The sequence below is a fragment of the Mirounga angustirostris genome, unplaced genomic scaffold (assembly GCF_029215605.1).
Source record: "Mirounga angustirostris isolate CCGP_5_RB_7025 unplaced genomic scaffold, mMirAng1.0.hap1 SCAF_4, whole genome shotgun sequence".
Taxonomy (NCBI): domain Eukaryota; kingdom Metazoa; phylum Chordata; class Mammalia; order Carnivora; family Phocidae; genus Mirounga; species Mirounga angustirostris.
Window position 1 is genome coordinate 66,557,365 of NW_026991712.1, and position 23,919 is coordinate 66,581,283.

At 38.5% G+C, this 23,919-nt stretch overlaps 1 long non-coding RNA gene across 1 annotated transcript in view; it reads right to left on the minus strand.

The window, feature by feature from the left end:
• LOC123859029 (uncharacterized) overlaps nt 1-23,919 on the minus strand; it is a 270,181-nt gene that overhangs the window by 239,682 nt on the left and 6,580 nt on the right. The window lies entirely within an intron of this gene.

The window sequence follows — 23,919 nt, forward strand, 5'->3', positions numbered from 1 at the left end:
AGACTGGTAGCATCGGGAAAGAACTTTAGGGCAGCCCCCGGGGTGGAAAACCAGACCAGCGGGGTCGCGCGCACGCGGACCGCAGGCCCCCCGGACAGAAACCGGAGCTACGGTCACGCACACGCGAACTGCAGCCTCCGAGACGGAAACCTGGTGCGCGGGGGTCACGCTGGTGAACTGCAACCCCCGGGGGTGGAAACCCTAAGCAGGGGAGTCGCCCGTGCGTGAACTGGGAGCGGCTGGCGGTTTTAGAAGCACAAAGGCAGAGACGTGCCCTGACCTGGAGGCAGGACTGGGAGCGCTGCGGAGGGGCGCACAACCCAGGCCGCTGCAATTTATAGCAGCAGGGACAGAAAAGGAGATGGTGTGGCCTGGAGAGCTCAATGAAGAACAGACTGAGGTCTCTCTGCTCTGAAGCAGAGGGTTGGAAACGGTCTCTTCTGCTCTGACTTGCGGAAGAGACACGGAATGCCACCAGAGAAAGGCGCCAGAGAACAAAAGCCCCCAAAACTGATTCCCACTGAGCCCATCCCCTGCCACGGGCGCAGGGCAACTCCGCCCAAACAGGGTTGCCTGAGTAACAGCGCCGCAGGCCCCTCCCGCAGAAGACAGGCTGGGAAAACAAGAGGCCAGCAACCCTAAGGTCCCAAGAAAACAGGTGCATCTTGCTTGGGTTCTGGTCAATAATTTGGACTCTATACATTCCCTCAAACACCCATCAACAGAATGACTAGGAGGAGGAGCCCCCAAAACAGAAAAGACTCAGAGATTATGACTTATGCTGCAGATTTACAAATGGATGCAGATATAACCAAGATGTCGGAGATGGAATTTAGGCTAGCAATTGTGAAGACAATGGCTAGAATGGAGAAATCAACTAATGTCAACATAGAGTCTCTAAGGGCAGAAATAAAAGGTGAATTGGCAGAACTTAAAAATGCTATCAATGAGATCCAATCCAATCTAGATAATCTAACAGCTAGGGTAACTGAGGCAGAAGAGAGAATAAGCGATCTGGAAGACAGTATAATAGATAAAAAGGGAAAAGATGAGGCCAGGGAAAAACAACTCAGAATCCATGAAAATAGAATCAGAGAAATAAGTGACACCATGAGGCGTTCCAATGTCAGAATCATTGGAATCCCGGAGGGAGTGGAGAGAGAGAGAGGACTAGAAGATGTATTTGAGCAAATCATAGCTGAGAACTTCCCTAATCTGGGGAATGAAACAAACATTCGAGTCCTAGAGGCAGAGAGGACCCCTCCTAAGATCAAGGAAAACAGGCCAACACCCCGGCATGTAATAGTAAAACTTGCAAATCTTAGAACCAAGGAAACCATCTTAAGGGCAGTTAGGGGGAAGAGATTCCTTATGTACAGAGGGAGGAACATCAGAATAACGTCAGACCTATCCACAGAGACCTGGTAAGCCAGAAAGGCCTGGCAAGACATATTCAGGGTACTAAATGAGAAGAACATGCAGCCAAGAATACTTTATCTGGCAAGGCTTTCATTTAGAATGGATGGAGAGATGCAGAGCTTCCACGACTGGCAGAAGACACCAAGAGTGATCTACAACAGAAATTTACAGGGACAATCTATAAAAACAACGTCTTCACAGGCAACATGATGACAATTAATTCATATTTTTCAATAATCACTCTCAACGTGAATGGCCTAAACTCTCCCATAAAACGGCACAGGGTTGCAGATTGGATAAAAAGACAGGACCCATCCATATGCTGTCTACAAGAGAATCATTTTGAACCTAAAGATACATCCAGACTGAAAGTGAAGGGATGGAGATCTATCTACCATGCCAGCGGACCTCAAAAGAAAGCTGGGGTAGCAATTCTTATATCAGACAAATTAGATTTTAAACTAAAGTCTGTAATAAGAGACACAGAAGGACACTATGTCATTCTTAATGTCTATCCAACAGGAAGATCTAACAATTGTAAATATCTATGCCCCTAACATGGGAGCAGCCATATACATAAACCAACTGTTAACCAAAATAAAGAGTCATATGATAACAATACATTAATTGTAGGAGACCTCAATACTCCACTCTCAGCAATGGACAGATCATCTAAGCAGAAAATCAACAAGGAAACAAGAGCTTTGAATGATACGTTGGACCAGATGGACCTCATAGATATTTATAGAACAGTCCACCCTAAAACAACAGAATACTCATTCTTCTCGAGCACACATGGAACTTTCTCCAGAATAGACCATATTCTGGGTCACAAATCAGGTCTCAACCGATACCAAAAGATTGAGATTATTCCCTGCATATTCTCAGACCACAATGCTCTAAAACCGGAACTCAATCACAAGAAAAAATTTGGCAGAAATTCAAACACTTGGAAGCTAAAGACCACTCTGCTCAAGAATGTTTGGGTCAACCAAGAAATCAAAGAAGAACTTAAACAATTCATGGAAATCAATGAGAATGAAAACACATCGGTCCAAAACCTATGGGATACTGCAAAGGCAGTCCTAAGGGGGAAATACATAGCCATCCAAGCCTCACTCAAAAAAAACAGAAAAATCCCAAATTCACCAACTAACTCTACACCTTAAAGAACTAGAGAAAAAGCAACAAACGATGCCTAAGCCATGCATTAGAAGAGAAATAATTAAAATTAGAGCAGAAATCAATGAATTAGAAACCAGAAACACAGTAGATCAAATCAACGAAACTAGAAGTTGGTTCTTTGAAAGAATTAATAAGATTGATAAACCACTGGCCAGACTTATCCAAAAGAAGAGAGAAAGGACCCAAATTAATAAAATTATGAATGAAAGGGGAGAGATCACGACTAACACCAAGGAAATAGAAACAATTATTAGAAATTATTATCAACAACTATATGCCAATAAACTGAGCAATCTGGATGAAATGGAGGCCTTCCTGGAAACCTATAAGCTGCCAAGACTGAAACAGGAAAAAATTGACAACCTGAATAGGCCAATAACCAGTAACGAGATTGAAGCAGTGATCAAAAACCTCCCAAAAAACAAGAGTCCAGGGCCTGATGGATTCCCTGGGGAATTCTACCAAACATTCAAAGAAAATAATACCTATTCTATTGAACTGTTTCAAAAAATAGAAACAGAAGGAAAACTTCCAACCTCATTCTATGAGGCCAGCATTACCTTAATCCCCAAACCAGGCAAAGACCCCATCAAAAAGGAGAATTTCAGACCGATATCCCTGATGAATATGGATTCCAAAATCCTCAACAAAATCCTAGCTAATAGGATCCAACAATACATTAAAAGGATCATCCACCACGACCAAGTGGGATTTATCCCCGGGATGCAAGGGTGGTTCAACATTCGCAAATCAATCAATGTGATAGAACACATTAATAAGAGGAGGGAGAAGAACCATATGGTCCTCTCAATTGATGCAGAAAAAACATTTGACAAAAGACAATATCCTTTCCTGATTAAAACTCTTCAGAGTATAGGGATAGAGGGAACATTCATCAAGCTCATAAAATCCATCTATGAAAAACCCACAGCGAATATCATCCTCAATGGGGAAAAGCTGAGAGCCTTTCCCTTAAGATCAGGAACACGTCAAGGGTGCCCACTCTCACCACTGTTGTTCAACATAGTACTAGAAGTCCTAGCAACGGCAATCAGACAACAAAAAGAAATAAATGGTATTCAAATTGGCAAAGAAGAAGTCAAACTCTCTCTTTTCGCAGATGACACGATACTTTTATGTGGAAAACCCAAAAGACTCCACCCCCAAATTACTAGAACTCATCCAGCAATTCAGTAATGTGGCAGGATACAAAATCAATGCACAGAAATCAGTTGCTTTCTTATACACTAACAACGCAACTGTAGAAAGAGAAATTAAAGAAACGATTCCATTTTCAATAGCACCAAAAACCATAAGATACCTCGGAATAAACCTAACCAAAGAGGTTAGGAACTACAAAACACTCATGAAAGAAATTGAAGAAGACACAAAAAGATGGAAAAATATTCCATGCTCATGGATCAGAAGAATAAACATTGTTAAAATGTCTATGCTACCCAGAGCAATCTATACCTTCAATGCCATCCCGATCAAAATTCCAATGACATTTTTCAAAGTGCTAGAACAAACAATCCTAAAATTTGTATGGAATCAGAAAAGACCCCGAATCGCTAAGATGTTGAAAAAGAAAAACAGGGCGCCTGGGTGGCTCAGTTGGTTAAGCGACTGCCTTCAGCTCAGGTCATGATCCCAGGGTCCTGGGATCGAGTCCCGCATCGGGCTCCCTGCTCTGCGGGGAGCCTGCTTCTCCCTCTCCCCTCCCCTTGCTTGTGTTCCCTCTCTCGCTGTGTCTCTCTCTGGCAAATAAATAAATAAAATCTTTAAAAAAAAAAAAAAAGAAAGAAAGAAAAAGAAAAAGAAAGCTGGGGGCATCACGTTGCCCGATTTCAAGCTATATTACAAATCAGTGATCACCAAGACAGCATGGTACTGGAACAAAAACAGACATACAGACCAGTGGAACAGAATAGAGAACCCAGATATGGACCCTCAACTCTACGGTCAAATAATCTTCGACAAAGCAGGAAAAAACATGCAATGGAAAAAAGACAGTCTCTTCAATAAATGGTGCTGGGAACATTGGACAGCCGCATGCAGAAGAATGAAACTCGACCATTCTTTAACACCACTCACAAAGATAAACTCAAAGTGGATGAAAGACCTCATTGTGAGACAGGAATCCATCAAAATCCTAGAGGAGAACATAGGCAGTAACCTCTTTGACATAGGCCACAGCAACTTCTTTCAAGATACATCTCCAAAAGCTAGGGAAACAAAAGCAAAACTGAACTTTTGGGACTTCATCAAGATAAAAACTTCTTCACAGCAAAGGAAACAGTCAACAAAACAAAGAGGCAACCCACAGAATGGCAGAAGATATTTGCAAATGACACTACAGATAAAGGGCTGGTATCCGAAATCTATAAAGAACTTCTCAAACTCAACACCCAGAAAACAAATAATCAAGTCAAAAAGTGGGCAGAAGATATGAAAAGACACTTCTCTGAAGAAGACATACAAATGGTTAACAGACACATGAAAAAATGTTCATCATCATTAGCCATCAGGGAAATCCAAATCAAAACCACACTGAGATACCACCTTACACCAGTTAGAATGGCAAAAATGGACAGGGAAAGAAACAACAAATGTTGGAGAGGTTGTGGAGAAAGGGGAACCCTCTTACACTGTTGGTGGGAATACAAGTTGGTACAGCCACTTTGGAAAACAGTGTGGAGGTGCCTCAAAAATTTAAAAATAGAGCTACCCTATGACCCAGCAATTGCACTCCTGGGTATTTACCCCAAAGACACAGATGTAGTGAAAAGAAGGGCCATATGAACCCCAATGTTCATAGCAGCAATGTCCGCAATAGCCAAACTGTGGAAAGAGCCGAGATGCCCTTCAACAGATGAATGGATAAAGAAGATGTGGTCCATATATACAATGGAATATTACTCAGCCATCAGAAAAGATGAATACCCAAGTTTTACATCAACATGGATTGGACTGGAGGAGATTATGCTAAGTGAAATAAGTCAAGCAGAGAAAGTCAATTATCCTATGGTTTCACTTATTTGTGGAACATAAGGAATAACATGGAGGACATTAGGAGAAGGAAGGGAAAAATGGGCGGGGGGAATTGGAGGGAGAGATGAACCATGAGAGACTATGGACCTGAGAAACAAACAGGGTTTTAAAGGGGAGGGGGAAGGGGGATTGGTTAGCCCAGTGATGGGTATTAAGGAGGGCACATACTGCATGGAGCACTGGGTGTTATACGAAAACAATGGATTGTGGATCACTACATCAAAAACTAATGATGTATTGTATGGTGACTAACATAACATAATAAAATTAAAAACTACAAAAAAAAAAAAAAAGAAAATATACATGAAAGAACTTAGACCAGTAAGTGGCACATAAGTGATCGATAAATACTGAATTATTTAATTAATTAATTAATTATCTACCCACAAGTATGTGTCAAATGCCAACTATATTGAAGATCCTGTGTAAGGATATAACAGTAGACAGAGTCCCTACTTTCAGAAGCTGACATTCTGGTGGAAGAGGCTTTCAACAGTTCATTACAAAGAATTATTATTTAATGACAATGTTCTAAGTGCTATCAAAATGAAGCCCAATATTCTGAGGCTCCTGGGTGGTGCACTCCATTAGTGTTCAACTCTTGATTTCAGCTCAGGTCGTGATCTCAGGATCATGAGATCGAGCTCTGAGTTAGGTTCTGCGCTCAGCGCAGAGTCTGCTTGAGACTCTCTCTCCTTCTCCCTCTGCCCCTCCCCCCATGTGCCCCCCCTTCAAATAAGCAAATATATATTAAAAAAAATGAAGTCCAATATTCTAAGCAGACAAAGAACAGATTGGACTGAGCTAGTTTAAGGAATCAGAACAGTTTCCCTAAGTAAATAATGCTTACTTTCAATTCAGAAGGAGATTTAAAATTTAGATAGTCCATGAAGGGGTGGATGTCAGATTGCAATGGGGAGAAAAATTGTGAATAAATGCTTAAAGAGAACCAGGATTAATGGAAAAAAGGCAGTCTCTTCAACAAATGGTGTTGGGAAAATCAGACAGCCACATGCAGAAGAATGAAACTGGACGATTTCCTTACACCACACACAAAAATAGACTCAAAATGGATGAAAGACCTAAATGTGAGACAGGAATCCATTAAAATCCTTGAGGAGAACATAGGCAGCAACCTCTTCAACTTCAGCTGCAGCAGCCTCTTCCTAGAAACATCTCCAAAGGCAAAGGAAACAAGGGCAAAAATGAACTAACTATTGGGACCTCATCAAGATAAAAAGCTTTTGCACAGCCAAAGAAACAGTCAACAAAACCAAAAGACAACCGACAGAATGGGAGAAGATATTTGCAAATGACATATCAGATAAAGGGCTAGTATCCAAAATCTATAAAGAACTTATCAAACTCAACACCCAAAATACAACTAATCCAATCAAGAAATGGGCAGAAGACATGAACAGACATTTTTCCAAAGAAGACATCCAAATGGCCAACAGACACATGGAAAAGTGCTCAACATCGCTCGGCATCAGGGAAATCCAAATCAAAACCTCAAAGACATACCACCTCACACCAGTCAGAATGGCTAAAATTAACAAGTTGGGAAAAAACAGATGTTGGCGAGGATGCAGAGAAAGGGGAACCCTCTTACACTGTTGGTGGGAATGCAAGCTGGCGCAGCCACTCTGGGAAACAGTATGTAGGTTCCTCAAAAAATTGAAAATAGAGCTACCATATGACCCAGCAATTGCACTAGTGGGTACTTACCCCAAAGATACAAATGTAGTGATCCGAAGGGGTACATGCACCCCAATGTTTATAGCAGCAATGCCCACAATAGCCAAACTATGGAAAGAGCCTAGATGTCCATCAACAGATGAATGGATAGAGAAGATGTGGTATATATATATATATACAATGGAATATTATGTAGCCATCAAAAAATGAAATCTTGCCATTTGCAATGACGTGGATGGAACTAGAGGGTATTATGTTGAGCGAAATAAGTCAATCAGAGGAAGACAAGTATCATATGATCTCACTGATATGAGGAATTTGAGAAACAAGACAGAGGATCATAGGGGAAGGGAGGGAGAAATGAAACAAGACGAAACCAGAGAGGGAGACAAACCATAAGAGACTCTTAATCTCAGGAAACAAACTGAGGGTTGCTGGAGTGGAGGGGGTTGGGAGGGATGGGTGGCTGGGTGATGGACATTGGGGAAGGTATGTGCTATGGTTAATGCTGTGAATTATGTAAGACTGATGAATCACAGACCTGTACCCCTGAAACAAATAATATATTATATGTTAATAAAAAAATAAAAATAAAGAATAAATTTAAAAAAAGAACCAGGATCATTAAAAGAACCAAATGTCAGACAGTATTAGAGTGCTGTGGGAGCTACTGAGGAAAGATAAGCCTAGGGTTTAGTTGTTGAGGACCATTAAGGTTAAGGATTTTGAATTTTATCCAAAAAACAATGTTATGACATTATAGTGATTTAAAATATTGTAGTGCCATGATTAGATTTGCCTCTAAAAAAACCGTTATGTTTGGGGTACCTGGGTGGCTCAGTTGGTTAAGCATTGGTTTCAGCTCAGGTCATGATCTCATGGGTTGTGGGATCAAGCCTTGCATTGGGGTCCCCACTCAGTGGGGAGTCTGCTTGATGATTCTCTCCTGCTGCCCCTCCTCCCATTCATGTGTGTTCTCTCTCTCAAATAAACAAATAAATCTTTAAAAAAAAAATCGCAATGGTTGCAATATGGGAGAATGGATGAATGAATGGGGTTAGAAAAAATCTGAGGACATCAGTTTGGAGGCTCTTGCAGGAGTCCAGGTAAGAGTTGGATGATGTCATCTTGTGATGGCCACAGAGAAGGAAGAGACATATTTATGATGTGTTTTAAGATAGAATATACATCTGGAACTCTGGTGGAAACTGCGAATGTTCTAGAGGGGAGGGGGTGGGGGGATGGGTTAGCCTGGTGATGGGTATTAAAGAGGGCACGTACTGCATGGAGCACTGGGTGTTATACGCAAATAATGAATCATGATCACAATATTCCAGTTAACAATGATTACCATACATAATTACGAAAAATTATTTTCCTTGTGTTGAGAACTTCTAAGACCAACTCTCTTAGCAACTTTCAAAAATGCAATAAAGTATTACTAAATATAATCACCATGCTGTACATTATATCTCCATGTCTTACTTATTTTATAACTTGGAGTTTGTACCTTTTGACACCCTTCATCCATTTCACCCATCTCTCACCCATGCCTCTGCAAACACCAATCTGTTCTCACCAATCTGTTTTCTGTATGTATGAACTTGGTTTTGTTTTCATTTTATTTTTTAGATTAGTGAGATCATACTGTATCTATCTTTCTCTGACTCATTTCACTTTGCATAATGCCCTGAAGGTCCATCCATGTTGTCACAAATGACAACATTTCATTCGTTTTTATGGCTGAATAATTATATATATAATTTCAGACAGACACACACACATACATAACACATTTCTTTATCCATTCATCCATTGATGGACACATAAGTTTATAATATCTTGGCTATTGTAAATAAGACTGCAATGAACATGAGGTGCATGTGTCTTTTCAAATTAGTGTTTTCATTTTCATCAAATAAATGCCCAGAAGTGGAATTACTGAATTATATGGTAGTATGTATGTATGTATGTATGTATGTATGTATGTATTCTTGAGGAAACTCTATACTGTGGAAAATACAGTTTATATTCCCACCAACAATACACAGAGAGATTCCCTTTTCTCCACTTTGCAAATACTTGTCTGTTTGATAATAGCCATTCTAACAAGTGTGAACTAGTATCTCCTTGTGGTTTTGATTTATATTTCCCGGATGATTAGTGATGTTGAATATCTCTTCATTACCTGTTGGCCATCTGTATGTCTTCTTTGAAAGGAATGTTTATTCAGATCTTTTGCCCATTTTTAAATTGGATTGTTTGTTTGTTTTGCTATTAAATTGTATAAGTTCCTTATATATTTGGAAATTAACTCCTTATCAGATTTGGAAATATTTTCCCCATTCACTTAGTAGGCTGCCTTTTCATTTTATTGATGGTTTCCTTTGCTGCGCAGAATCTTTTAAATTTGATGTAGCCCCACTTATTAATTTTTGCTTTGATTGCTTTTGGTATCAGATCCAAGAAATCTTCACCAAGACTGATGTCAAGGAGCTTACCACCTATGTTTTCTTCTAGAAGTTTTATGGTTTCAATTACATTCAAATGTTTAATCCATTTTGGGTTAATTTTTGTGTATTGTGTAAGATAATGGTCCAGTCTCATTCTTTTACATATGGCTATCCAGTTTTCCCAACATTTATTGAAAAAACTATCCCTTCCCCATTCTATATTCTTGGTTCCTTTATCATAAATTGATTGGTGATATACATGTGGGTTCATTTCTGAACTTTATTCTATTGATCTATGCCCTGTTTTTATGTTAATACCATACTTCTTTTTTAAAGGAATAATGTATAATTTTTTACTTATAAAATCTTTTTAAAAAAATGTATTACGGTGGGTGTCAAACCACTGTGGTATTTAGATTCCACTGGATACATTCTAAAGTGATAGAACAGTTTCATTTTTAAAGTTATATATTTACGATACATACCTACTATTACCCTTCTGTAACTACTTAAGTTTATAATACAAAATCTTAATTCTCAACTTAAAAATTCTTTACAAATATCAAATCATTGTGTTGTGCACCTGGAAAGTAATATTATATATCAATTATATCTCATAATAAAGCTCTTACGAAGCTATGTAAGCAAAATGTTTCCTTTGGTTATGTGTGATCTTTTGTGTTCCCATACAAATTTTAGGGTTATTTGTTCTATTTCTGTGAAAAATGCCATTGAAATTTTGACAGAGGTTGCATTGAATCTGTAAACTTATTTGGGTACTATGGATAGTTTAACAATATTAATTCTTCCAATCCATGAGCATGGAACATATTTCCCATTTATTTGTGTCTTCCTCTATTTCTTTCATTAATGTCTTAAAATTTTCAGTGTACCAGCCTTTTACCTCCTTAGTTAAATTTATTCCTAGGTATCTGATTGTTTTTGATGCAATTTAAATAGGATTGTTTTTCTTAATTTCTCTGATAGTTCATTATTAGTGTATAAAAATGCAACAGATTTTTGTACATTGATTTTTCATCCTGCAACTTCACTGAATTCACTTATTAGTTCTAACAGTTTTTTTGGGTGTAGTCTTTTCAGGTTATCTATGTACAATATCATGTCATCTGCACATAGTGAAATTTTCGCTTCTCCCTTTCCAAATTGGATGACATTTTCTTTTTCTTGCCTAATTGCTCTGGTTAGGATTTCCAATACTATGTTGAATCCTTGCTTTATTCCTGATCTTAGAGGAAAAACTTTCAACTTTTCATCATTGAGTATGATGTTACCTGTAGGCTTGCCATATATGGTCTTTATTATTCTGAGGTACATTCCTTCTATACCCACTTTGTTAGACCTTTTATCATAAGAGAATGCTGAATTTTGTCAAATGCTTTTTCTGTATTTATTAAGATGACTATAATTTTGTACCCTTCATTCTGTCAGTGTGGTTTATCACATTGATTTGCAGATGTTGAACCATCTTTCCATCCCAGAAATAAATTTTGACTTGATCATGGTGTATGGTCCCTTTGATGTATACGAATTCAGTGTCCTAACATTTTGTTAACATAAATGTTAATCATGATATGGCCTGTCATTTTCTTTTCTTGTGGCATCCTTGTCTGGTTTTGGTATCAGGGTAATGCTGGCCTCATAAAATGAGTTTGAAAGTGTTCCTTCCTCTTGTATATTTCTTTTTGTTAGCTTTAAATATTTTTTTTATTATGTCATGTTAATCACCATACATTACATCATTAGTTTTTGATATAGTGTTCCATGATTCATTGTTTGCATATAACACACAGTGCTCCATTCAATACATGCCCTCTTTAATACCCATCACCAGGCTAACCCATCCCCCATCCCCCTCCCCTCTAGAGCCCTCGGTTTGTTTCTCAGCGTCCATAGTCTCTCATGTTTCGTCTCCCCCTCCAATTCCCCCGCCCTTCATTTTTCCCTTCCTACTATCTTCTTCTTCTTTTTTTTTTTTTTAAAGATTTTATTTATTTATTTATTTGACAGAGAGAGACACAGTGAGAGAGGGAACACAAGCAGAGGGAGTGGGAGAAGGAGAAGCAGGCCTCCCGCAGAGCAGGGAGCCTGATGCGGGGCTTGATCCCAGGACCCTGGGACCATGACCTGAGCTGAAGGCAGACGCTTAACGACTGAGCCACCCACGCGCCGCTTCTTTTTTATTCTTTTTAACATATAATGTATTATTTATTTCAGAGGTACAGGTCTGTGATTCAACAGTCTTACACAATTCACAGTGCTCACCATACCACACACCCTCCCCAATGTCCATCACCCAGCCACCCATCCCTCCCACCCCCTACCACTCCAGCAACCCTCAGTTTGTTTCCTGCGATTAAGAATTCCTCATATCAGTGAGATCATATGATACATGTCTTTCTCTGATTGACTTATTTCGCTCAGCATAATACCCTCCAGTTCCATCCATGTCATTGCAAATGGCAAGATTTCATTCCTTTTGATGGCTGCATAATATTCCATTGTATACATATACCACTTCTTTATCCATTCATCTGTTGATGGACATCTTGGCTCTTTCCATAGTTTGGCTATTGTGGACATTGCTGCTATAAACATTGGGATGCATGTACCCCTTCAGATCCCTAAATTTGTATCTTTGGGGTAAATACCCACTAGTGCAATTGCTGGGTCGTATGGTAGCTCTATTTTCAACTTTTTGAGGAACCTCCATACTGTTTTCCAGTGTGGCTGCACCAGCTTGCATTCCCACCAACAGCGTAGGAGGGTTCCCCCTTCTCTGCACCCCGGCCAACATCATCATTTCCTGACTTGTTAATTTTAGCCATTCTGACTGGTGTGAGGTGGTATCTCTTTGAGGTTTTGATTTGGATTTCCCTGATGCCGAGCGATGTTGAGCACTTTTTCATGTGTCTGTTGGCCATTTGGATGTCTTCTTTGGAAAAATGTCTGTTCATGTCTTCTGCCCATTTCTTGATTGGATTAGTTGTATTTTGGGTGTTGAGTTTGATAAGTTCTTTATAGATTTTGGATACTAGCCCTTTATCTGATATGTCATTTGCAAATATCTTCTCCCATTCTGTCGGTTGTCTTTTGGTTTTGTTGACTGTTTCTTTGGCTGTGCAAAAGCTTTTTATCTTGATGAAGTCCCAATAGTTCATTTTGCCTTTGCTTCCATTGCCTTTGGCAATGTTTCCAGGAAGAAGTTGCTTCAGCTGAGGTCAAAGAGGTTGCTGCCTATGTTCTCCTCAAGGATTTTGATGGATTCCTGTCTCACATTCAGGTCTTTCAACCATTTGGAGTCTATTTTTGTGTGTGGTATAAGGAAATGGTCCAGTTTCATTCTTCTGCATGTGGCTGTTCAATTTTCCCAACAATTGTTGAAGAGACTGTCTTTTTTCCACTGGACATTCTTTCCTACTTTGTCGAAAATTAGTTGACCACAGAGTTGAGGGTCCATTTCTGGGCTCTTATTCTGTTACATTGATCTATGTGTCTGGTTTTTTGCTAGTACCATACTGTCTTGATGATTATATAGCTTTGTAATAGAGCTTGAAGTCCGGAATTGTGATGCCACCAGCTTTGCTTTTCTTTTTCAACATTCTTCTGGCTATTCGGGGTCTTTTCTGGTTCCATACAAATTTTAGGATTATTTGTTCCATTTCTTTGAAAAAAGTGGATGGTATTTTGATGGGGATTGCATTGAATGTGTAGATTGCTCTAGGTAGCATTGACATCTTCACAATATTTGTTCTTCCAATCCATGAGCATGGAACGCTTTTCCATTTCTTTGTGTCTTCCTCAATTTCTTTCATGAGTATTTTATAGTTTTCTGAGTACAGATTCTTTGCCTCTTTGGTTAGATTTATTCCTAGGTATCTTATGGTTTTGGGTGCAATTGTAAATGGGATCGACTCCTTAATTTCTCTTTCTTCTGTCTTGTTGGTGTATAGGAATGCCACTGACTTCTGTGCATTGATTTTATATCCTGCCACTTTACTGAATTCCTGTATGAGTTCTAGCAGTTTTGGGGTGGAGTCTTTTGGGTTTTCCACATAAAGTATCATATCATCTGCTAAGAGTGAGAGTTTGACTTCTTCTTGCCGATTCAGATGCCTTTTATTTCCTTTTGTTGTCTGATTGCTGTGGCTAGGACTTCTGATATTATGTTGAATAGCAGTGGTGATAGTGGACATCCCTGCCGTGTTCCTGACCTTAGGGGGAAAGCTCTGTTTTTCCCCACTGAGAATGATATTTGCTGTGGGTTTTTCATAGGTGGCTTTTATGATATTGAGGTATGTAGCCTCTATCCCTACACTTTGAAGAGTTTTAAACAAGAAAGGATGCTGTACTTTGTCGAATGCTTTTTCTGCATCTATTGAGAGGATCATATGGTTCTTGTTCTTTCTTTAATTAATGTATTGTATCACATTGATTGATTTGTGGATGTTGAACCAAACTTGCAGCCCAGAGATAAATCCCACTTTGTCGTGGTGAATAATCCTTTTAATGTACTGTTGGATCCTATTGGCTAGTATTTTGGTGAGAATTTTTGCATCCATGTTCATCAGGGATATTGGTCTGTAATTCTCCTTTTTGATGGGGTCTTTGGGTTTGGGATCAAGGTAATGGTGGCCTCATAAAATGAGTTTGGAAGTTTTCCTTCCATTTCTATTTTTTGGAACAGTTTCAGAAGAATAAGTATTAATTTTTCTTGAAATGTTTGGTAGAATTCCCCTGGGAAGCCATCTGGCCCTGGGCTTTTGTTTGTGGGGAGCTTTTTGATTTATGGCTTCAATTTCCTTAGTGGTTGTAGGTCTGTTCAGGTTTTCTATTTCTTCCTGGTTCAGTTTTGGTAGTTGATACATCTCTAGGAATGCATCCATTCCTTCCAGATTATCTAATTTGCTGGCATATAGTTGCTCATAATATGTTTTAATAATTGTTTGTACTTCTTTGGTGTTGGTTGTGATCTCTCCTCTTTCACTCATGATTTTATTTATTTGGGTCATTTTTCTTTTTGATAAGTCTGGTCAGGGGTTTATGAATCTGATTAAGTCTTTCAAAGAACCAGCTCCTAGTTTTGTTGATCTGTTCTACTGTTCTTTTGGTTTCTACTTCATTGATTTCTGCTCTGATCTTTATTATTTCTCTTCTCCTGCTGGGTTTAGGCTTGATTTGCTGTTCTTTCTCCAGCTCCTTTAGGTGTAGGGTTAGGTTGTGTACTTGAGACCTTTCTTGTTTCTTGAGAAAGGCTTGTATTGCTATATACTTTCCTCTTAGGACTGCCTTTGCTGCATCCCAAAGATTTTGAACAGTTGTGTTTTCATTTTCATTTGTTTCCATGAATTTTTAAAATTCTTCCTTAATTTCCTGGTTGACTCATTCATTCTTTAGTAGGATGCTCTTTAGCCTCCATGTATTTGAGTTCTTTCTGACTTTCCTCTTGTGATTCAGTTCTAGTTTCAAAGCATTGTTGTCTGAAAATAGGCAGGGAATGATCCCAATCTTTTGGTATCGGTTGAGACCTGATTTGTGACCTAGGATGTGATCTATTCTGGACAATGTTCCATGGGGACTAGAGAAAAATGTGTATTCTGTTGCTTTGGGATGGAATGTTCTGAATATGTCTGTGAAGTCCATTTGGTCCAGTGTGTCATTTAAAGTCTTTATTTCCTTGTTGATCTTTTGCTTAGATGATCTGTCCATTTCAGTGAGGGGAGTGTTAAAGTCCCCCCACTATTATTGTATTGTTGTCGATGTGTTTCTTTGCTTTTGTTATTAATTGGCTTATATAATTGGCTGCTCCCATGTTAGGGGCATAGAGATTTACAATTGTTAGATCTTCTTGTTGGATAGACCCTTTAAGTATGATATAGTGTTCTTCCTTATCTCTTATTATAGTCTTTCATTTAAAATCTAACTTGTCTGATATAAGGATTGCCACCCAGCTTTCTTTTGGTGTCCATTAGCATGGTAAATGGTTTTCCACCCCCTCACTTTCAATATGGGGGTGTCTTTTGATCTAAAATGAGTCTCTTGCAGACAGCATGTCGATGGGTCTTGTTTTTTTAACCAATCTGTTTCCCTGTGTCTTTTGATTGGGGCATTTAGCCCATTTACATTCAGGGTAACTATTGAAAGATATGAATTTAGCGCCATTGTATTGCCTGTAAGGTGACTGTTACTGTATATTGTCTGTGTTCCTTTCTGGTCTATGCTGCTTTTAGGCTCTCTCTTTGCTTAGAGGACCCCTTTCAAGATTTCTTGTAGGGCTGGTTTTGTGTTTGCAAATTCCTTTAGTTTTTGTTTGTCCTGGAAGTTTTTTATCTCTCCTTCTATTTTCAATGACAGCCTACCTGCATATTTTTCTCGTTTAGTGCTCTGAATATATCATGCCAGTCCTTTCCGGCCTGCCAGGACTCTGTGGATAGGTCTGTTGCCAATCTAATGTTTCTACCATTGTAGGTCACAGATCTCTTCTCCCGAGCTGCTTTCAGGATTTTCTCTTTGTCTCTGAGACTTGTAAGTTTTACTATTAGATGTCGAGGTGTTGACCTATTTTTATTGATTTTGAGAGGGGTTCCCTGTGCCTCCTGGATTCTGATGCCTGTTTCCTTCCCCAAATTAGAGAAGTTCTCTGCTATGATTTGCTCCAATATACCTTCTGCCCCCCTCTCTCTTTCTTCTTCTTCTGGGATCCCAATTATTCCAATATTGTTTCATCTTACGGTATCACTTATCTCTCAAATTCTGCCCTCGTGATCCAGTAGTTGTTTATCTCTCCTTTTCTCAGTTTCTTTATTTTCCATCATTTGGTCTTCTATATCACGAATTCTCTCTTCTGCCTCATTTATCCTAGCAGTTAGAGCCCCCATTTTTGATTGCACCTCATTAATAGCCTTTTTGATTTCAACTTGGTTAGATTTTAGTTCTTTTATTTCTCCAGAAAGGGTTTCTCTAATATCTTCCATGATATTTTCAAGCCCAGCTAGTACCTTTAAAATTGTCATTCTGAACTCTAGTTGTTTCATCTTACTAATGTCCATATTGATTAGGTCCCTGGCAGTCGGTACTGCCTCTTGTTCTTTTTTTTGAGGTGAGTTTTTCCATCTTGTCATTTTGTCCAGAGGAGAATAGATGAATGAGAGAACAAAATGCTAACAGGGTAACAACGACCTCAGAAAAATATACACTAAACAAATCAGAAGAGACCTGAAACCGGGGGAAAAGAAAGGGAAAGAAAGAAAAAAGAAAAAAAAAAGAAAAAGAAAATGATTAAAAAAAAAATATGAGCAAATATGATCAGGCTGGTGAATAGATCAGTGCCACAGATTAGATTTTGGGCGTATTTTGGTCTGTTAGAAGAAACTGCCTCCCAAAATTTTAAAGAAAAAAAAGCTTATATATGTACAAAAATAAGGGTAAATATGATGAAGGGATGGAATATGACTGTAATGATGAAAATTATAAAAGATTTTATAAAAGGAACTGATAAGAAGTTGGTTGAAAAAGAAAGAAATTAAAAAAAGGAGGGAGAGCATGTGATCAAAGAAAGCCATACACTAGAGATGTAGGGTATATTTTGGTCTGTTAGAAGAAACTGTATCCCAAAATTTTAAAGAGAGAACAACTTATATATATACCAAAAATAAGGTTAACTACTATGAAGGAATAGAATATGACTCTAAAAATGAAAAATAAAAAAGATTTTTAAAAAAGCGATTGATAAGATGTTGGTTGAAAAAGGGAAAAAGAAAAATTCAAAAAAAAAGAAAAAGAAAAAAAAGAAAATTAAGAAAATTAACTTTGAAAGACTAAAGAATCATGGGGAAAAAGCCATGAATTCTATGTGCAGTATTCCCCTAGTGCTGTTGTTCTGCCATTCTCATTGATTGGTAAACTTGGTCTTGGTGGGCTGTTCTTGCTGATCTTCTGGGGGAGGGGCCTGTTGCCGTGGTTCCCAAATATCTTTGCTGGAGGAGGAATTGCCCCACCCTTGCCTGGGCGGGGCTAAGTAATCTGCTTGGGTTTGCTCTCCAGAGCTTTTGTTCTCTGCAAACTTTCCGTACAGCTTTGGAGGATGAGAGTGAAAATGGTGGCCTCCCAATCTCCATCCTGGAGGAGCTGAGAACTCAGGGCCCCACTCCTCAGTGAGCCCCTTAGACAAAAGCAGTCAATCACTCCCATCTCCCTGGTCTCTGGCTGCACTCTGTGCTCACCCAGCCTGTGACCGAGCATTTCTATCTCTGACACGGGACCCCATTTGGAGTCTCCAAACCCAGCAGATTCCTGTGGTGCGCTCCCGCGCTGCTCCTCCTGGGGGAAAAAGGGGAGTCTCCCCAGATCTGCCCCTTGTTGGGTCCCTGCTGGAAAAGCAGTGGCCTGATTGTGCCATGGATCATGGTTTATGGCAAACCCCAGCTGAGAGCCCACTCCTCAGCTCTGTCTTTGCAGCCAGCTTCCCTGCTCTGATACCTGGGAGCTCTGCTGCACTCAGTCACCCCCGGTCTTTCTGTGACCCTGAGGGTCCTGAGACCACACTGTACCAGCGAGGATTCCACCCTCAGCAGAGCTGACTTCTATAAGTTCCGATTTTGTGCTCCGCAGCTCTATCACTTGCCGGTAGTGGCTGACGGAGGCTCCCTCCGCCCGCGGTCTATGTTCCGGAATATCGCCTCGGATTCACTTCTCTGCACATCCTACCTTCCAGAAAGTGGTCGTTTTTCTGTTCAGAGATTTGCTGCTATTCTTTTCTTCGATCTCCTATTGAGTTCATAGGTGTTCAGAATGGTTTAATCCCTATCTAGCTGAATTCCTGGGACCAGACGAAATTTAGGTCTCCTACTCCTCCGCCATCTTGCTCCTCCCCTTCCTCTTGTATTTTTGCAAGAGTTTGAGAAGGATTGGTATTAATTCTTCTTTGAATGTTTGGTAGAATTCATTTCATTTGGTAGAATTCATTTATTTCTGTGTTTTTGGATATTTCCTTTCTTCTCCTACCTTTGAGCCTCATTTGTTCTTCATTTCTTGTTTTTTGAGGTATAGAGTTAGGTTGTTAATATTTGAGAGTTTTTTCTTTATGTAAGCAATTATCACTATGAACTTCCCTCTTAAAACTTTTATTGTTGCATCCCATAAGTTTTAGTATATTGCATTTCCATTTGCATTTGCCCAAGGTATTTTTTGATTTCTCTTTCAATTTCTTCTTTGACCCACTGATTATTTAGCGACATGTTGTTTAATCTTCACATATTTGTAAATTTTCCACTTTTCTCCTTGTAATTGATTTCTAGTTTCATATCATTGTTGTTGTAAAATATACTTGGTATGAGTTCCATCTTCTTTTTAAATTTATTAAGACTTGTTTTGTGGTTCATCATATGATTTATCCTGGAGAATATTTCATGTGCAGTTAAAAAGAATGTGTATTCTGCTGCTTTTGGATGGAATATTCTGTATTTATCTGTGAAGTCCATCTGGTCTAATATGCCAATTTAGGCTAATGTTTCCTTATTGATTTTCAGTTTGGATGATCTATATCTATCTATTGATGTAATTGGATTTAATTGTAATAAAAGTCCACTACTACTATTATATTGCTATTTAGTCCTTTAGGTCTGTTAATATTTGCTTTATATATTTAACTGTCCCTTGTTGGGTGGCTAAATATTTACAAATATTATATCCTCTTGTTGGATTGACCCCTTTATCATTATGTAATGTTCTTATTGGCCACTTAGTACAGTCTTTGTTTTAAAGTCTATTTTGTGTGATATAAGAATGGCTAGCCCAGCTTTCTTTTGGTTTCCATTTGCAAGGAATATCTTTTCATCTCTTCAATTTCAGTTTCTGTGTTTCCTTACATCTGAAGTGACTCTTTTGTAGGCAACACATAGATGGATTATTTTTCTTTTATCCATTTAGTCACTCTATGACTTTTGGTTGGAGAATTTGGTTCATTTAGACTTAAAGTGGTTATTGATAGGGGTCTACATATTGCTATATTGTTCATTGTTTTCTAGCTGTTTTATAGTTCCTTTCTTCTTCTCTTGAACTCTTTCTTCGTGGTTTCATGACTTTCTTTAGCAGTATGCTTAGATTCCTTTCTCTCTGTTCAGAGTTTGTAGCAGGACAGAGTAGCGTGTGGGATCAAGCCCTTTGACATGGAGAACAAGCAAAGGAATAACTGATGAAGGAGGTTAAGAAGCAGCCAGAGGTAAGAGGACCCTCAGGAGTGTATTTATTGTCCTACAGGTGCAGAGAAGAAAGTATTTCATTAGACTGAAGGAACTGCTGAGAAGGCAAGTAAGATGTTGACTAAAAAATGAACAGTGAATACGGCATCATGGAATTGGGTTATTGGAAATCACTAGTTACATCTCAGAATTCTATCTCAGAATTCTATCTCTGAAGAATTCTATCCTTCAGATTTTGGTCACCTGGGTCTAGGACTCCTAGGCTGTTGCTTCATGAATTAGAAAAAATACCCACACCCCCTTTACATTACATGTCATTACATGTGATATGTGAGTGACAAAATGATACCATTTTGTGTTATTGTGCTACTAGTATTTGCAGAAATTTTAGCAAAATTGTTTTTTGTTTTTGTTTTTTCCTTTAATAGCCTTTCATTTTCTAAGGCTCTGTCTCAAGTTCCAAAGGAAGTGAGAGGAGAGAGAGGTAAAGACATAGGAAGAAGGAATGGCTACTAATCCAAAAATTATTCCTTCTCTCTCCTATACACTCTATCCTCTGAACAGTTTGTGTATTTCATGTGACCCAAAATCTCTTCCAAGTGGACTGGTGGCAGGACCACATCTTTTTTTTTTTTCTTTTGTCCTCAAGACTGATAAATCCTTGCAGTGAACATAATGAAGCTGTCAAGATGAGGCCTCTGCTAGATACAATCAAGATGTTTTCTTTCTAAAACAGATATCTTACTGAGCTTTAAGAGAGACAACTGTTATTTATTTCTGTTATCTTGGCATGTGACTCTTGCAGTGTCTGAAAATCTTCTACTGCACATTATTTTTTTAGAAAAACAAAACAAAATTCAGTAAGATCAGTCCCAATATCTATCCCTGTGGCTTGCACTGTTCTTTGTATTTCTCAGAAATAACCAACTAAGCCTACCCCTTGCTCTCTCTCTCAGTTCTATATTCATGGTGTTTTCCTCAAATTAAAGCTTCAATGTTGTACAAATATTGACCCAAGATTTAGAAATATTTTTTAGAAAAGGAACTAAATTTTAAGGTAGACTGATACAGAAGAGATCTAGAAATGCATTATGTATAGCGAGGCAAACCTATACAGTAGAAAAAGTACTACTGATATTCAGATTAATAACTGAGTATCCATCTGCTTCCACAATCTGGCTCTTGAACTTGGTCAAGCTTATGGGAATATTGCACAGATAAAATGTATATGAAGTTATTTAGCTTGATGATCAGCACATAGTGGGTACTCGATAAATATTAATTTCATTTTATTTCTTAACAATAGTTTTCTGATTTTCATTCATTTAACAAATATTTATTGAGAATCTACAAAGTGTCACATAATCCTCCAAGCATTATGTGTACACTGGTGAAATACAGACAGACACAGGACTTATTGTCAGGGAATTTATCAGGTATGTAAAGTGAAGATAATATTCAGCTCACTAGAAGGTCAAGTAGTCACATGAGATAATGTTTGAAAATGCCTTATTGACTCAAAAGCCCTATGCTGGTTCATTTTCAGACTTCTAATTACAAATAATTATATTCTGATTCCTGATACAGAAATACAGAGAGAAGTAGAAAGGTAGAATTCTAATATATACCTCAACTTCTGTGTGAGCAATAGAAATTTCCTTAAAGCATTACACTATGTTTGTCTTGGCGTGAGGGTTGTGTAAATGCCAGAGGGCTAAGTTTTTTGCTGAGACTGTCAGCGAAAATTTAGATAAGGAATAGGTTTTTAGATTGATGGGATAAAGTAGAAGCAAAGGCAAATAGACATGGGGAAAGAGAAAGGATTTTGGGGTCATAGAACACCCACAGGTGGGAGGAGGAAACTCTGAAAAGCCTGAATTAGTCCTTGCACTTTTCTAGACCAAGAATCTAGCCTGAGGGACAAGTGGAGAAAAGACATAGTATGACTATAAATGGGATTCTCTGATGCATTTATAAATGCAGAAGGGATGCATGTTGATATTTGTCAGTTCACATACACCCTGACTGACCAGTCACTGTCATCAGAGCATCTTTAAGGATGGGAGAGAGAGGATACCATTCTTTTCTAATTTCCCTAACATCTACTTACATTCCTGAAAGAGAAAATGATTAATGTCACTTAATTTATTTAAAATTGGTGTTGTTGAGGGGCGCCTGGGTGGCTCAGTTGGTTAAGCGACTGCCTTCAGCTCAGGTCATGATCCCATGGTCCTGGGATCGAGTCCCGCATCGGGCTCCCTGCTCTGCGGGGAGCCTGCTTCTCCCTCTCCCACTCCCCCTGCTTGTGTTCTCTCTCTCGCTGTGTCTCTCTGTCAAATAAATAAATAAAATCTTTAAAAAAATAAAAAAATAAAAATAAATTTCTAAAAAAATAAAAAAATAAAAAAAATAAAATTGGTGTTGTTGAAGATGATGACTATATTTTGAAAATATTACAGGCTCATTGTTCAGAAGAAAGTTTTTTGATAGCTTCTAGACAAGGGAGACTCCAGTAGCTTGCTCAAATAAAAGATGTGAGTTGAACTGAAAGCAATTCAAAGGCCGGAGGTATTTGATATTTGAAGAGGAAAATTCTGGAGGGAAAGTAGAACCAGAGAGGGTGGACTCTGTCTGGGAGAAGAGAAAGATGTTTCCTATTGCAATGTGGTCTGAGAGGGCTGGGGACATAAAATGTTGAGGATTTTTGTGTGTGTAGAATTTTGTATGCTGTACAATGTGACTTCTTACAAATTTGCAGCAAAGACTTCACTGCCTGCTGGGTTTGGTTTCTTGCAGAAACAAGTGAAGGTACAGAGTTCTGCCTTCTGGTTACTAGTTGCCATACGGTCAAAACAGATGCCACACATGCAACCATAGATTTTAGGAAGCTTTTGGCTAATGCTGGTGTGTGTGTATACCTGTTTTAGTTGTATTTCAACCCTGGGAAGCAAACAATTAGACTGCTTTTCAGAATTATTACAAATCAATTAATTTCTTCTTATAGTAGTGCAAGGTTTTCTCATAAATCAGAATATTCAAAACTTTCAGTGAATGTATAGTTGCAATTATTAATTGCTTTTAAAAATACAAAAATAGGCAATCTTGGTGGAAAGATGTCAGACTTCAGAGAAGAAAGGAGAAAGGAATCGATCAACCACGGAAATGCTCGTGATCAGAAAACTGGAGTAAGAAATAAGAAAAAAGGTTCAGAACACCTTGTAGGAATAAATTTGACCATTTTTCAGTTGAGCCTTGAACAATTAAGAGAAGGATGGGAAGAAATCTGGAGACAGAGTTCAAAAAATGAGGAATCAGAGAGGAATGGGGGATAAAGTATGAATGGATTTTTTTTCCTAGGTTTTAAAGAATGGGTGAGTATGGAAGGGCCAATCATGAGTCCAAGTTGCAACCAGCCTGATAAGAGGGATGGGTATTAAGGAGGGCACGTACTCCATGGAGCACTGGGTGTTATACGAAAACAACGGATTGTGGATCACCACATCAAAAACTAATGATGTATTGTATGGTGACTAACATAACATAATAAAATTAAAAAAAATAAAAATAAAATAAATAAATTAAAATTAAATAAAAAAAAGAGGGATGGGACTCTGTGAAGGAAGGGTCACTGTGATAGACTGAGTAAATGAAATATAACCTGTTAGTGTAAAAGAAAAATTGTCTGAATCATAACTTGTTAGTGTAAAAGAAAAACTGTCTGAATCTTACTTGCAGCAGAAACTTTTTGCCTAATGAAAAGGAAGAACTTGGTGCTCCTGAAAAATGCTTAAGTGGTTTTCGGATAAAATTTCATGGGATTTGGACTTGGGGAAACTCGCCCTTGTTGACTGTCACCCATAAGCCAAGAGCTGAGTCATTTTAAGCTGTTCTTTCCC